Genomic DNA, 13,636 nt, shown 5'->3' with positions numbered 1-13,636 from the left:
ATTTCCTAAACAGTCAGAAACTTGGGACTATGCCGGAGGAGCCGAGAGTGAGAGCTGAGTGAGACCGGAGGGTGGAGAAAGAGTCTGCATAGATATGTAGATGCTCAAGTGAGTGGGGATAAAATGGAAGTACAATGTAGTAAAATGTCAGGTTGCCCACTTCTGCGAGAAGCACAGGAGAGAGGAATATTACTTAGATGGAGAGAGACTGCAGAATCCTGTGGTACAGAGGGATCCTTGTACAAGAATTACAAAAAATGTTTAGATGACATTGCAGAATGCTGCAGTACAGATGGATATGGGTGCCGCTGTATAAGAATCATTGAAAAAAAGTTATCATTTAGGTGTGTCAAATACTTAGGAGGGCAAGTGGAATGTTGGTCTTAATTGCAAGGAGATTGGAATAGAAAAGCGGAGAAGTCTTGCTGCAGCTGTACAGGGCATTGGCAAGACCACACCTAGAATAATGGGTGCTGATTTGGCCTGATTACTGAAGGATGGATATACTTGCATTGGAGTCAGTTCCCGAGAAAGGTGACTGGGATATTCCCTTGACTGAGGGGGTTTTCTAATGAGGAAGGGTTGATCAGGTTGGAACTAAACTCACTCGAATTTAGAATGACTTAACAATATGATGGTGAATGAGCATCTGGCAATTGGTGAACGCAATATGTTAGAGACAGACATTCAGTTCGAGCAGAAAGGTCGCATACATGCTGGTTATCATCTCAAGTAAGGCCAATAAGGACGGAATGCGCGGTAAACTGAGGACGTTAAATTCCCATCAGCTATTAACAGGCACAACAAGACAGGAAACAATCAGAGGTACTCAAAGAATAATTTAGTGTAATCTGTACCGAAGGAATGAAACTTTTATGATAATTATGGTTAATTATTATGGTTAATATTATTAATAATGGGGACGGAATTCTATATATTAAACCAGTGATTAAGAAGGAATGACAATTTATGTCCGGATAATGATGAACTGTGTATTTGGTGCGATGCTGTCTCCGCTATGCTGATAGTTTTGTCCTTCTCGGTGGTTCATGTCACAGGGAGGACGCTGCTGTTCAAATAAAGATGACGAATTACTGCAGGGTGTCCTATAGATCGGAAAACCTGCGGCTAAGTTCCCCTCCGAGTCACTCATCATCCTGACTTGTAAATATATCGCCGTTCCTTCACTGTGGCTGGGTCAAAATCCTGGAACTTCCTTCCTAACAGCACTGTGGGTGTACCTACACCACACGGAACGCAGCGGTTCAAGAAATCAGCCACCACCACCTTCTCAAGGGCAACTCGGGATGGACAAATAATGCCGGCCCAGCCAGCGAAACCAACATCCCGTGAATTAACTTTAAAAAATATGATCTTCACGATGTTGCTTCCATCTAAGAGGATGGTTTTTTTCTATTCAGATAATCATAGTGATGGTGAATAGGAGGCGGCCACTCGCGTCTGTGCCATTTCTTTGTGGTCAATGAGCTGAGGGAATTGGCTCGGATGAGTTCACAGAATTTCCAGCTTGTGTCCAGCTGCGACTAAACACCATATCAGAGATTTGTTGAAGATTGAATTTTTGCAGGAAGCTGATGTAAATAACAGACACGATTGTGGGTAACAGGAAATGCTCCCTTTTGGCATTAATGATAATGGAAATAGCAGAGGATGGTTTCGATCCATCGACCTCTGGGTTATGGGCCCAGCACGCTTCCGCTGCGCCACTCTGCTGCTGGGTTTTTAACGTCTACTGTTCCATTATGGTGTTAAAGTGTTTCACATGTTTAGAATATATTTCCTGCTGTGAAAATGTGCTCTCTGGTGTTGAAAAATGTTCTTTGTTGTTGTGTTAAAAGCTTCCCTGCAGTACAAACGTGTTCCCGGTTGTATAAATATGATGGCCGAGCCAGCGAATCTCATATCCATTGAATTTTTAAAAAAGTTCCGCTCTGTTGCAGTTCTCAGCTCTGGCCAGTAGATGTCAGCACACTCAGAGATCGACAGAACAGACAAGAAGAGTTCACATTTTATTGGACGGCGAAGGGAGGCTTTTGAAATTACGAACGGTGGAGATGACATTTCATAATATTTTGTTGTACCAAACAGAAGTTATAATGTTGTGCTGAAACCGTCAGACCGTTGTTTTGTATTTGAGAGTGAGATACATTCTTCACTGCCCTTTTCTGGCCCGTTTTGTGAACATAGGATTCAATATCTATGTCACTCACTGGTACTGTGTGAAACTGAAAAACATTCTGAAGCTGTCAGTCTTGGTTACTGTATGTGAGTGTGGAGACATTGTCAGCGGAACTGCCAATGTGTTTGGATTTATTATGACAGTCACTCTCTTGGACAGTATATTTGTGTTATATTCCATTCCTATCTGTATCAGTATTTTCTGATACTGAAGAAAGGTGGGTTACATTCTGAAACTGTCAGTGGAACTGTATGTGTGGAAGGATTTTGCTCTATCAGTCAGCTTCTGGTGCTGAAAGTGAGTGTTGGAGTAATTCTGTGTCTCTCATTCTCTGGTACAATATACCTGTGTCATATTCAGACTGCACATTGCATTTTCTGGTATTGTGTGAGTGTCTGAACACTTTTTGAGCCTGTCAGTAGAACTGTAGGTGTGCAAGTGTTTTGTTCTCAGTCACTTTCTGGTAATGCAAATGAGTTTGGGACTCATTCTGAATCTCTTACTGGTCTGTGTGTGTGTGTGTGTTTAACTCTATCAGTCAGTACTTCTGTACGTGAACATGGAAATCATTCTGAATCTGAAGTCTTTGGTGCCCTTTTTTATTCATTCGTGGGATGTTGGCTTCGCTGGCTAGGCCAGCAGTTATTGTCCATCCTTAATTGCCCTTGAGTAGGTGGTGGTGAGCTACCTTCTTGAACCACTGCAGTGCATTTGGTGCAGGTACATCCTCAGTACTATTCGGAAGGGAGTTCCAGGATTTTGACCCAGCGACAGTGAAGGAACAGCGATATATTTCCAAGTCAGGATTTTGAGTGTAGTATCCATTCTGTATCCGTTACATATATGTCAGACTCTCGTAACGTGTGTGAGCATAGCATTCAATGCAGATCTGTCAATGGCACTCTGTATCTGTGATATTGTAAAGTAAGTGTGGGAATCATATGTTTCTTTCATCACTTGGTTGTGTTTGTGAGTATGAGATTCATTCTGTATCTGTCGGTGCGATTAATTTTACGTCTGTCAAACTTTGGTATTATAAAAAAAATGTGAGATTCAATTGGTGTTTTTCAATCATCAGTATTGTTTGTGAAAGTGGAGTTTATTGTGTGTGTGTTAGTGTGTGGTCTTCCATTTGTATCCGACAGCATCTGTTACTTACTCTATGTGATTCTTGGACTCTTTCTAAATCTCTTAGTGGGACAATTGGTGTGTTATATTTATTTTGTATCACTCAGATTCAGCTATTGTGAGTGAGTGCAGTGAACAGCCTGTATCTTTCAGCATCTGGCACTGAAAATGTGCTTGAGAATTATTCTCTGCTTCTGTGAGTGTGGGATTCATTATATAACTTTCAGTCTCTGGGACTAATTATAAGTTTGGATTCATTCCACATACATTTCCAGCAGAACAAGTCACTGATGTGGTAGGTTTAAAGCAAACAATGTGTGTCAGCTTTGGCTGAGTATTAAATCTCTGTCACTGTGAACACAATTGTGAAAGATAATGTATCCTTCAGTCTGATCCTGGATTGGTCCACAAGTGTAACTCCAGCTTGTACGAAATGATTTGATATGTGGCATTCAGTCTGATTCTGAATCAGAATTTCCACACAAATGCAAAATGGAGCTCAGTCCTGAATTGGTAAAGTATCTTTAATTTGACGCTGTGTGAGGATTGAGAATTAGCATGGAGTTTAAAGCTCAATCCATACTCATCAAATTAATATTGTATCTCAGTTTCTTAATCAGGGTGAGATTTAACTAGAATCTGAGTTTGGATCTCAGGTTATACTCACTTTCAGAATATCTCAAACTGATAATGCACTTGAGGTTTGGATTTGCATCTAATGTATGTGTCAGGACACAATGTGGGAATTAATACTGCAATTTATAATCTAATGATGTGTGCAAATATTGGACCGGTGCTTAACATGAATCTCAATGTACATTATTAAGGTTAAGCCTGTAAACTTGAAACTGGAAACATGCATCAGTTTTATTGGACAGTTAGTTTGTAGCTGAGGCTGTACTATTGTGGGATTGACCTGCTAAAAATTGGATCGTGGGTGAGAATGTGGACTACCCGTCTATGGTACTGAGTCGAGGTAACATGGGAACTACGTCTATCTCTCCTGCACTGTTTGATTGATGGATGGAAAGTGTGACTCTGGAACTATTTCTGCTGTCTGAGACTGTGAAATTGATGTCTTGTCTGTGTCTCTGCGCTCTGTCAGTGATAATGTACGGACTGTGTGGGAGGAGCTGGCGGGAATCTTCCTTCTAGCTTGGCTGGAGGAAACACCATATTTATTCTGGTTCCTTCAATATTTGCCTGATGGAAAAAAGTATATTTTAGGACTCAAGTACAGGTGGGGTAGAAGATACAGTTTCCATCAGTTTGACGTCTATAAATAATCATTGTGAATGTTTTGAGAAACTTTAGTTAGGCTCAAGCTCTGATTGGTCAGTCCATTCTCAATCCAAATCTTCAACCAATCGGAGAGCCAGGTAGAAGGAATTGGAAGTGCCGATTGTCTTATATTTTATTGGCTGATAAACTCGAAAAGCCCGCCAATTTGAGGGGAAAAAAAGATAATAGCCGAACGGCTTAATTTCCAGGCAATTTTAATCCCACACTTTCGGAGCTGTAATATTGCATTTTGCGTCACAGAGTCCTGGCGCTATTTTAGGAACAGATTAAATTTGTTAATCTCTTATCTGTAACCGGCGGTAACAAAGCAGCGATTTAAAACAGAGCCAATCTCAGCTCACTGGAAACGCAATAACATAGGTTACCAACCGACTCCTTCACACAGGTTTCATCGGAACAGAGAGAAACGGCTGATTTCTGATCCTGTCCCCTGAAAGCGGCCGGGAATGTTACAATCGGAAGAGCTGAGCGCTCCAGCAGCCACACGCTCAGCATCGCTGCTCTTTCTCAGGAGCCTGTGAACACGGCCCGCGGGGAGCTGCAGTCCATCCCGGGAGGAGCGAGACTTGGCTTTGGCTTTGTCCTGGGCTCTACCGCCGGTCTTTCTACAATCTTACACACACTTACACCACGAATGAAGAATTCCTCCCACACTCACCCTTCCCTTGTCTTCTGGGGAATGTTTTTGGCCGACTTCCGAATTGTCAATGTTCGGAATCTCATTGGGTGGCTTTTGTAACCAATTAGAGAGCAGCTTATTTCACCAACTTTCAAAGATCAATGAGAAAATGGGCCGGAGATTGACTGAGCCAAACTGGCAGAGCTGAAACGGGTTTTCAAATTGAACATTAGCGCCAATGTATTGAGAATGGCTGAAAAAAGAGACATGTCAAAGCTTTTCCTTCTGCACTCAACAGAACACTCCCAAGAAAACCAATATAAGGGGAAGACAACAATTTATACTGATAGAGAATATACTTCAGGGTGGAAAGTGACGGTCTTAGGCCCGGTCATGAGCTTGTGTGATACACAGCGCGAAATGATCTGATCAGGGGAGCCATTACCCTGCAGGATGCCTTTGATGAGCCCGATTTCAGCATCAAGCTTGCACGGTGAGCAAATGGCTCGGGCTCGATTCACAAAGTTGCCGAAAAGACCAATCTTACAGAGCGTGGAACTGTAAGAATCCCAACGCGTATATTGACCAGTGAAGGTCGGTTTGCGGTAAACCTGCTAGAGAATCCTCTGGAAGATTTCTCAACTAGTGTGTTAAGGGAGGGGAGTTATTTTGACTGCTCCATTTCATAGGTGAATTTGAGCGCAGGATGGAGCCCATAAAGACATGTAAGGAAATTGTTACATGCAACTGCGGATTTAAATATAGCAAACGTATGATCCACATATCGGAAATATGCGAGAGGGAGGGGGTGAGGCGTCTTTCCATCCAAGGCCCGAATTTTACGATCGAAAAACGTGAGTGATGAAAATGTTAGACTTATTTTGTTTCGTTAGTCCTTTATTTTCTTGTTGGAAATCTCCCCACACTTTCTGTTGTTCTTTATCACATTTTGGAAACCACAGAGATTAACTACACGCGTCCGGAATTGTGGTCTGACCACGGATAAGGCGGGAAAATAAGCAGCGACTGCGATGGCCGGGAATCGAAACCGGGTCAACTGCTTGGAAGGCAGCTATGCTCACCACTATACCACCATCGCACACTTCTTTAAATTACAGTCAGCATTTATAGTACCGCGAAACACACTACATCTTTGGCATCTTGTGTCTGATTGATAAACTGTTTTGCAATAAGTTACCTCTTTGCACGTCTCACATGCAGCCAGCAGACGGCACCAGTCCACAATAAATTGGCTCCTGCTGTTTCTGTGGACACATCGAGACAGGAAAAGGTCTGTAACAAAAACAGAAATACCTGGAAAAACTCAGCAGGTCTGGCAGCATCGGCGGAGAGGAGCACAGTTGACGTTTCGAGTCCTCATGACCCTTCAACAGAACTAAGTAAAAATAGGGAAGGGGGTGAAATATAAGCTAGTTTAAGGGGGCGGGGGAGAGGGGGGTGTTGTTGGGACAAGCAAGCAGTGATAGGAGGAGATAACCAAAAGACTGTGGGATTCATTCTGTCTCTATCAGACTTTGATTCTGAACGTGTGCTCATGATTCCTCTGTGTCTGTAAGTCTGTGTTACTGTGTGAAAGTCTGATTCATTCTCTATTTCTACATCTCAGACAGTTTGAAATTCATTCTGTATCTACTCGTCAGTGATACTGTGTGAGATGTGGGATTCATTCTGCATTTGTCTGTCTCTGGTGCTGTCTGTGTATTGGGCAGTTTGTCCGTGCCTGGTAACGTATAGGGTTTGTCCAGTAGTTCAACATGTCCTGTTTTGTGTGTGAATGTGGGGTTTATTTTATTGTTCTCAATCTTTGATGTTGCTTATGACTCTGGGATTAATTCTGGATCTGTACTCAATAGTTATCTCTGGCATGGTGTTGTAAATGATTCACATCTTAATACCTGTCAGGAAGGAAACCTCTCATCCCAATCCTTACCCAATTTGGCTTATGTGTGATCTTAGAACCAATCACAATAATCAGGTTAACCCTGAACTGCAGTCTACAATGTGAAATAAATGGTTTTGCCGACCACTCTTGAGATACCTATTAAATACAGATATGGAAGTAAAGTACCCTCACAGACAGCTCCCGAGTCACATAGATAGAGTACGAATCCCACTTACACACACAGTTCCAGTAACTGAGTGATATACAATTAATCCCACAGTAACTCTCTGCCCCAGATGTAGACATGTATTAAAATACATTATTCCAAATTCCCATTCAGTACCAGATGCTGACAAATACTGAATGAACCCTGCACGCACATACAGACACACACAAAGACAGTGACTGATACAGGATGTGACACAAATTCACATGCAGTACCAGAGAATAACAGTTAAATATTAAATCCCGCCATCAATTCCAGTACCAGAAAATAATGCACACAAAATGAATTTTACTGACATTCATTAACAGAGATTGTAAGATACAGAATGAATCCCATAGTACTGTTCAGTTCCAGATACTGACAGATGCAGAATTAATTGCAACTACACACACTGAAAAACACAATTAGTTCCACATTCACATGGAATATAAAACACTGGCAGATGTTGAATGAATCTCAAGCTGACAGTCGGTACCAGATACTGATGGAAAAAAAAATCACTCACTCTTATTCAGAGTGGGAGACTAAAAGATAAATAAAAGGATATTCATAGTCAGATTGAGTACCAGAGACTGATTTGCAGAACCCGAACCACTCATACATCATACCAAAGACTGAAATACACCAAATAAATCAGTCACTAAGGAGCAATATCATCGCAAACAAAATAGGGTCAGAGGCCTAACCTTCTGCCTAACTAGATTTTCCTGCCTACATCCCATATCCATAGATTCACTGAATAACCTGTCTGCGTCATCCTTAAATATATTCATGGATGAAGCATCCATATTTCACTAGGTCAGAGAAGTATTAATATTCACACTGAGAGTGCAGAATTTCTCCAAATTTCAGTCCAAAATGATCAACCCCTTATGCTGACATGGTGCCCACATGTTCTAGATTCAGGGGAATCGATAATGGAAAGTAGGGGAATGGTGGGTGAATTAAACAGGTATTTTGCTTCATTCTTCACTGTAGAGGACACCAGTAACATCCCAGAAATAGCTGTAAATCAGGAAATGGAAGGGAGGGAGGAACTTGGGGAAAATTACAATCACCAGGGAAGTGGTATTGAGCAAATAGTTGGGGCTGCGGGCTGACAAATCCCCAGGTCCGGATGTGCTTCACCCTAAGGTCTAGAAAGAAGTGGTTAGTGAGATTGTTGATGCACTGGTTTTAATTTCCCAAACTTCCTTAGATTCAGGGAAGGTTCCATTAGATTTGAAAATAGCAAACATAACTCCTTCATTCAAAAAGGGAGGGAAACAGAAAGCTGAAGACTATAGGCCAGTTAGCCTAACATCTGTCACAGGGAAAATTTTAGAAGCTATCAAGGAAGTTATAGCAGGGCACTTAGAAAAATTCAAGGGTCAACATGGCTTTGTGAAAGGGAAATCATGTCCAGTCAATTTATTGGAGTTCTTTGAAGGAGTCACATGTGCTGTGGATGAAGGGGAACCAGTCCATGTACTGCACTTAGATTTCAAGAAGGTATTTGATAAAGTGCCACATCAAAGGTTATTGCATTAAATAAAAGCTCATGGTGAAGGGGGAAACATATTGGCATAGATAGAAGACTGGCTAGCTAACAGGGTGCAGAGATATGACTAGTGGTGTGTCACAGGGATCAGAGCTTTTTCCAATTTATATAAATAACCTGGATTAAGGGACCGGAGGAATGTTTGCTAAATTTGCTGATGAGACAAAGTTGGTAGAAAAGTAAGTTGTGAAGAGGACATAAGGAGGCCACAGCGTGACATAGATAGATTTCGTAAGTGGGCAAAGATTTGGCAAATGGAGTATAAGGTCGGCAAATGTAAAATCTTTCCTTTTGGCCAGGAATAATAAAAAATAAGCTTATTATCTAAATGGTGCGAGATTGCAGAGCTCTGAGATTCAGAGGGATCTGGGTGTCCTGGTGCATGAATCACAAAAGGTGAGTGTGCAGGTAGAGCAGGTAATTAGGAAAGCTAATACAATGTTATCATTTATTGTGAGGGAAATTGATTACAAAAGTAAGGAGGCTGTGCTTGAATTGTACACGGCATTGCTGAGACCTCTTCAGAAGTATTGTATACAGTACTGGTCTCCTTATTTAAAGAGAAATGTACATATGTTAGAAGCAGTTCAGAGAGGGATTACTAGACTAATACCAGGAAAGAGGGAGGGGTTGTCTTATGAGGAAAGGCAGGACAGGTTAGGCTTGTATCCATTGGAATTTAGAATAGCAAGAGGTGATTCAATTGAAACCTTTAAGGTCCTGAGGGGTATTGACAGGGTGGATGTGGGGAGGATGTTTCCTCTTGTGGGAAAATCTAGAACTACGGGTCACTGTTTAAAAATAAGGGGTCACTCATTTAAGACAGATATGAGGAGAATGTTTTCTCTCAGAGGGTTGAGAAGCTTTGGAACTGTCTTCCTCAAACGGCAGTGAAAGCAGGGCCTTTGAATATTTTTAAGACAGAGCTGGATAGTTTCTTGATTAACAAGGGGGTGAATGGTTATCGGGGAAGGCAGGAATGTGGGGTTGAGGTTACATTCAGATCAGCCATGAGCTTACTGAATGGCGGAGCAGGCTCGAGGGGCCGGGTGGCCGACTCCTGCTCCGAATTCATATGTATGTCCGTATTCCATAGCCAGGACAGACAACCTCTCAGTGTCTAACCTGTCAAGCTCCATTGTAATCCTGCACGCGTGGATGAGATCACTTCTACTTCCAATAACCAGAGAATATGAAAACAATTTACACTGCTTCTCATCATTGGACAAACGTCTCATCACAGCGACCAATTATTTTATGGCCTCCAATGTAAATATATCCTTCCTTAGATAAGGAGACAAAAAACAGTGCCAAATGCTGCATGTGTGGTCTCAGCAAAGCCGTATGGAAGTGTAGTAAGTCTTCCTTACTGTTGTACTCCAATCCCCTTGTCATAAAGTCTAACATGCTAGCTGCCTTCCACATTGATTTCTGGATGCTATCTTCCCATGATCCATATACAAGTTCACTCAAATCTCTCCGAACATCAGGATTTACAATTTCACCTGGAGAACAACAGACTGTCAGACACAGAAATAATACAATGCTCACGGGCAGTAATGGAGACTGACAGTTTGAGAATGGTTCTCATATTGACAGTGTCACAGATTGGCAGATACAAAATGTATGCAATATTACCAAAGAATGCCAAGGACTAACAGTCTGAAAATGACTGCCAGACTCTCACAGATCACGTTTCAGAGTGAAACAAATTCAATGTCATGCTGACATAGGCCAGGAGAGACGAGAAACTGATGTACAGAATTAATGTAATCCTGACACAGGACTGGCGAGTGATAATTAAATAACCAATCACACACTCAGGTAAAGCACCAGAGATGGACAAACCCAGTAAAGCCAGAGGGATAAACCCAGTAACTACAGACCAGTTAGTCTCATGCTGGTGGTGGGGAAAGGTTTAGAGACAATAATCCAGAACAAAATTCATTGTCACTTGGTAGAACATGGGTTGATAAATGACAGCCAGCACAGATTGGTTAACAGAAAATCATGACTGAAATACATAATGAAGTTATTTGATGAAGTTTCAGAAAACATTGACCGGGGGAGCGAGGTTGATGAATTGTGTCCAGACTTGCAAAAGGCTTTGCAAAAATCCCACATCATAGATTTGTTAGTAAAATTCAAGCAGATGGGAATACAGGGGCAATGGCAGCATGGTTACAAAACTGAATAAGGGGAAGAAAGGATAAAGTGGTGGCGAGCGGTGTGTTTTTCAGGGTGGAGGGATACATACACAACTGATTCTCTGTCACGTCAGGCGGCTGTTCTATTCCCATTCCCTGAGCTCTTTTACATTTTAGTAACTTCCAGACTATATCCAAGTTTGCTGATGACACTAGGTTAGGTGACATGGTTAGAAGTGTAGGTGGGAGCAGCAAGTTTCAAAGCATCACTGACAGATTCAGTGAGTGAAAAAAACCGTGGCCGATGGTGGTCAACATGAGATCATCCATCTTGGAGCAAAGATCAGAGAATTTCCTAAACATCAGAAACGTGGGACTGTGGAGGAGCCGAGAGTGAGAGTGAGAGCTGAGTGAGGCTGGAGGGTGGATAAAGAGCAGCGGCAGAGCAGCCCGAGAGCAGCAGTGAGAGAGAGAGAAGGAGGGAAGAGTGACGGGGGGGGGGAATAAAGAGCTGTGAGGGAGAGGTTGGAGCAAACCGGCCATGGTTAAAATAAATAGTCAGAGCATGATAAATAGGAGCTGGAAAATTAAACATTACAATCAGGGTAAGTATAACAGTAAGTGTAAGTATAATAAGAGTATTAATGCAGAGCAGGTCAAGAGGCATTTAATAAAATTAATAATTTAAACAAGTTACTAATTAGATTCTAAAAGAGGGAATAGAGGTTTGTTTTCGATCATGGATGGGCAGCTGAGACCTGTTGTTTGCAGTTCCTGCCCCATGCAGGAGCCTCAGGACACTTCATGTGTCTTGGGGGCCACATGTGCAGGAAGTGTCTCCAGCTGCTTGAGCTCGAGCTCAGGATTTCCGAGCTTGAGGGGCAGCTGGAGTCACTGTGGAGAATCAGGGAGGATGACGTTTCCTGGATCGTACGTTCCAGGAGGTGAACACTCCAAACGGAAAGAGATGATTCAGGATAGTAGATGGGTGGACATCAAAAGAGTAGGAAGAGGCAGAATGTGCAGGAGTCTTCAGGTATGTGCCACTGTCAAACCGGTACTCAGCATTGGAGACTGCTGGGAATGGTGACACCCTGAAGGAATGCAGTCCAGACCATGGCATCAATGGGCAAGAAACTGCACAGGAGGGAACTGCAAAGAGTAGAAATGTGGTCATTATTGGAGATTTCATAGTCAGGGGGACAGACAGCCATTTCTGTCACTGTCATTGAGAGTCCCACATGGTGTGTTGTCTCCTTGGTGCCAGGGTAAAGGACATCACGGAGAAGGTGCAGAACATTCTGCAGGCGGAAGGGAGTGAGCCAGAGGTTGTGGTACACGTCAGTATCAATGACACAGGGAGGACAGGTATTGAGGTCCCTCCGTCAGAATTCCAGCAGCTAGGGAGGTAGTTAAAAAGTAGGACCTCAAAGGGAGTAATCTTGGGATTACAGCCAGTGCCACGTGCTAGTGAGGGTAGAAATGTAAAGATAGGGAACATCAATATGTGGCTTGAGGCTGGTGCAGGAGGGAGGGATTCAGATTCTTGGGATATTGGGACAAGTTCTGGGGCAGGAAGCACCTAATCAAAAGGAACAAGTTGCACCTTAACAAGACTGGGACCAATGCCTTCATGGATAGGCTCACTCGAGTGGTTGGAGAGGGTTTGAATTAAATTGGCAGGGGGGTGTGGGCATCAGTATATCGAAGGAGAAAGGAGAAATAACTAGAGAAGGAAATAGGACCATATAAAATAGGAGTAGATGAAGAAGGATTCTAAGAGAAATACAAGGACAGGTTTAGAATGCATGTGTGTAATCGCACAAAGTGTGGTGAATAATGTCGCTGAGCTAGAAGCACAAAGAGCCATGTGGGAAAATGATGTAGAGACAATGACGAAAATGGGGTTTAAAAATGCTGAGGACTGGTGCTGAATATTCACTGATACAAACTGTTCAGAAAATATAGAGAAGGGAAAAAAGGAAGTGGGTTAGCGGGATTAAGGAAATCACTGTAATATTGGGAAGAGACAATGTCCTTGACCGGAAATGGGCAGAATTCATTTGTTAGAGCTGAGAAATAGTCAGGGGATGATCAGACTCATGGGGATATTAAATCGGCCTCCAAATAGAGAGAGAGAGATAGAGGAGCAAATCTGCAGGGAAATCACAGAGGTGTCTAAGAACATAGGAAGATATGAATTAGGAGCAGGAGGAGGCCACTCGGCCCCACAAGCCTGCTCCACTATTCAATGAGATTATGGCTGATCTGATTGTAACCTCAACTCCACATTCGTGCCTACCCGTGATAAGATTTCACCTCCCCCCCACACCCTTGCCTATCGAGAACCTATCAACCTCTGCCTTAAAAATATTCGAAGACTCTGCTTCCAGCACCATTGAGGACGAGAGTCCAAAAGACTCAAGACCCTGTCAGAGAAAAAAAATTCTCATCTGTCTTAAATGGGAAACCCCTTATTTTTAACCAGCGACAAGAGCTGTAGAGTGGTGATATCCAGGGGATTCTGAAATGTGTTCAGGAGACCTTCCTCGACCAGAATGTTCTCAGTCC

The 13,636-nt window shown here is 42.6% G+C and overlaps 1 protein-coding gene and 2 non-coding genes across 3 annotated transcripts in view; 1 reads left to right on the top strand and 2 right to left on the bottom strand.

The window, feature by feature from the left end:
* The window catches only part of LOC144670314 (histone H2B-like), a 1,149,071-nt gene that overhangs the window by 840,678 nt on the left and 294,757 nt on the right, over positions 1–13,636 (top strand). The gene's annotated exons all lie outside the window — the stretch shown is intronic.
* trnam-cau (transfer RNA methionine (anticodon CAU)) lies at positions 1,663–1,734 on the bottom strand. Its single transcript has one exon. It is a non-coding gene; the product is annotated as a tRNA-Met (tRNA).
* On the bottom strand, positions 6,277–6,348 carry trnag-ucc (transfer RNA glycine (anticodon UCC)). The gene has a single exon. It is a non-coding gene; the product is annotated as a tRNA-Gly (tRNA).

Source organism: Cetorhinus maximus, chromosome 31 (assembly GCF_964194155.1).
Source record: "Cetorhinus maximus chromosome 31, sCetMax3.hap1.1, whole genome shotgun sequence".
In the NCBI taxonomy this organism is placed as follows: Eukaryota; Metazoa; Chordata; class Chondrichthyes; order Lamniformes; family Cetorhinidae; genus Cetorhinus; species Cetorhinus maximus.
This window is presented reverse-complemented; position numbering and strand designations above follow the sequence as displayed.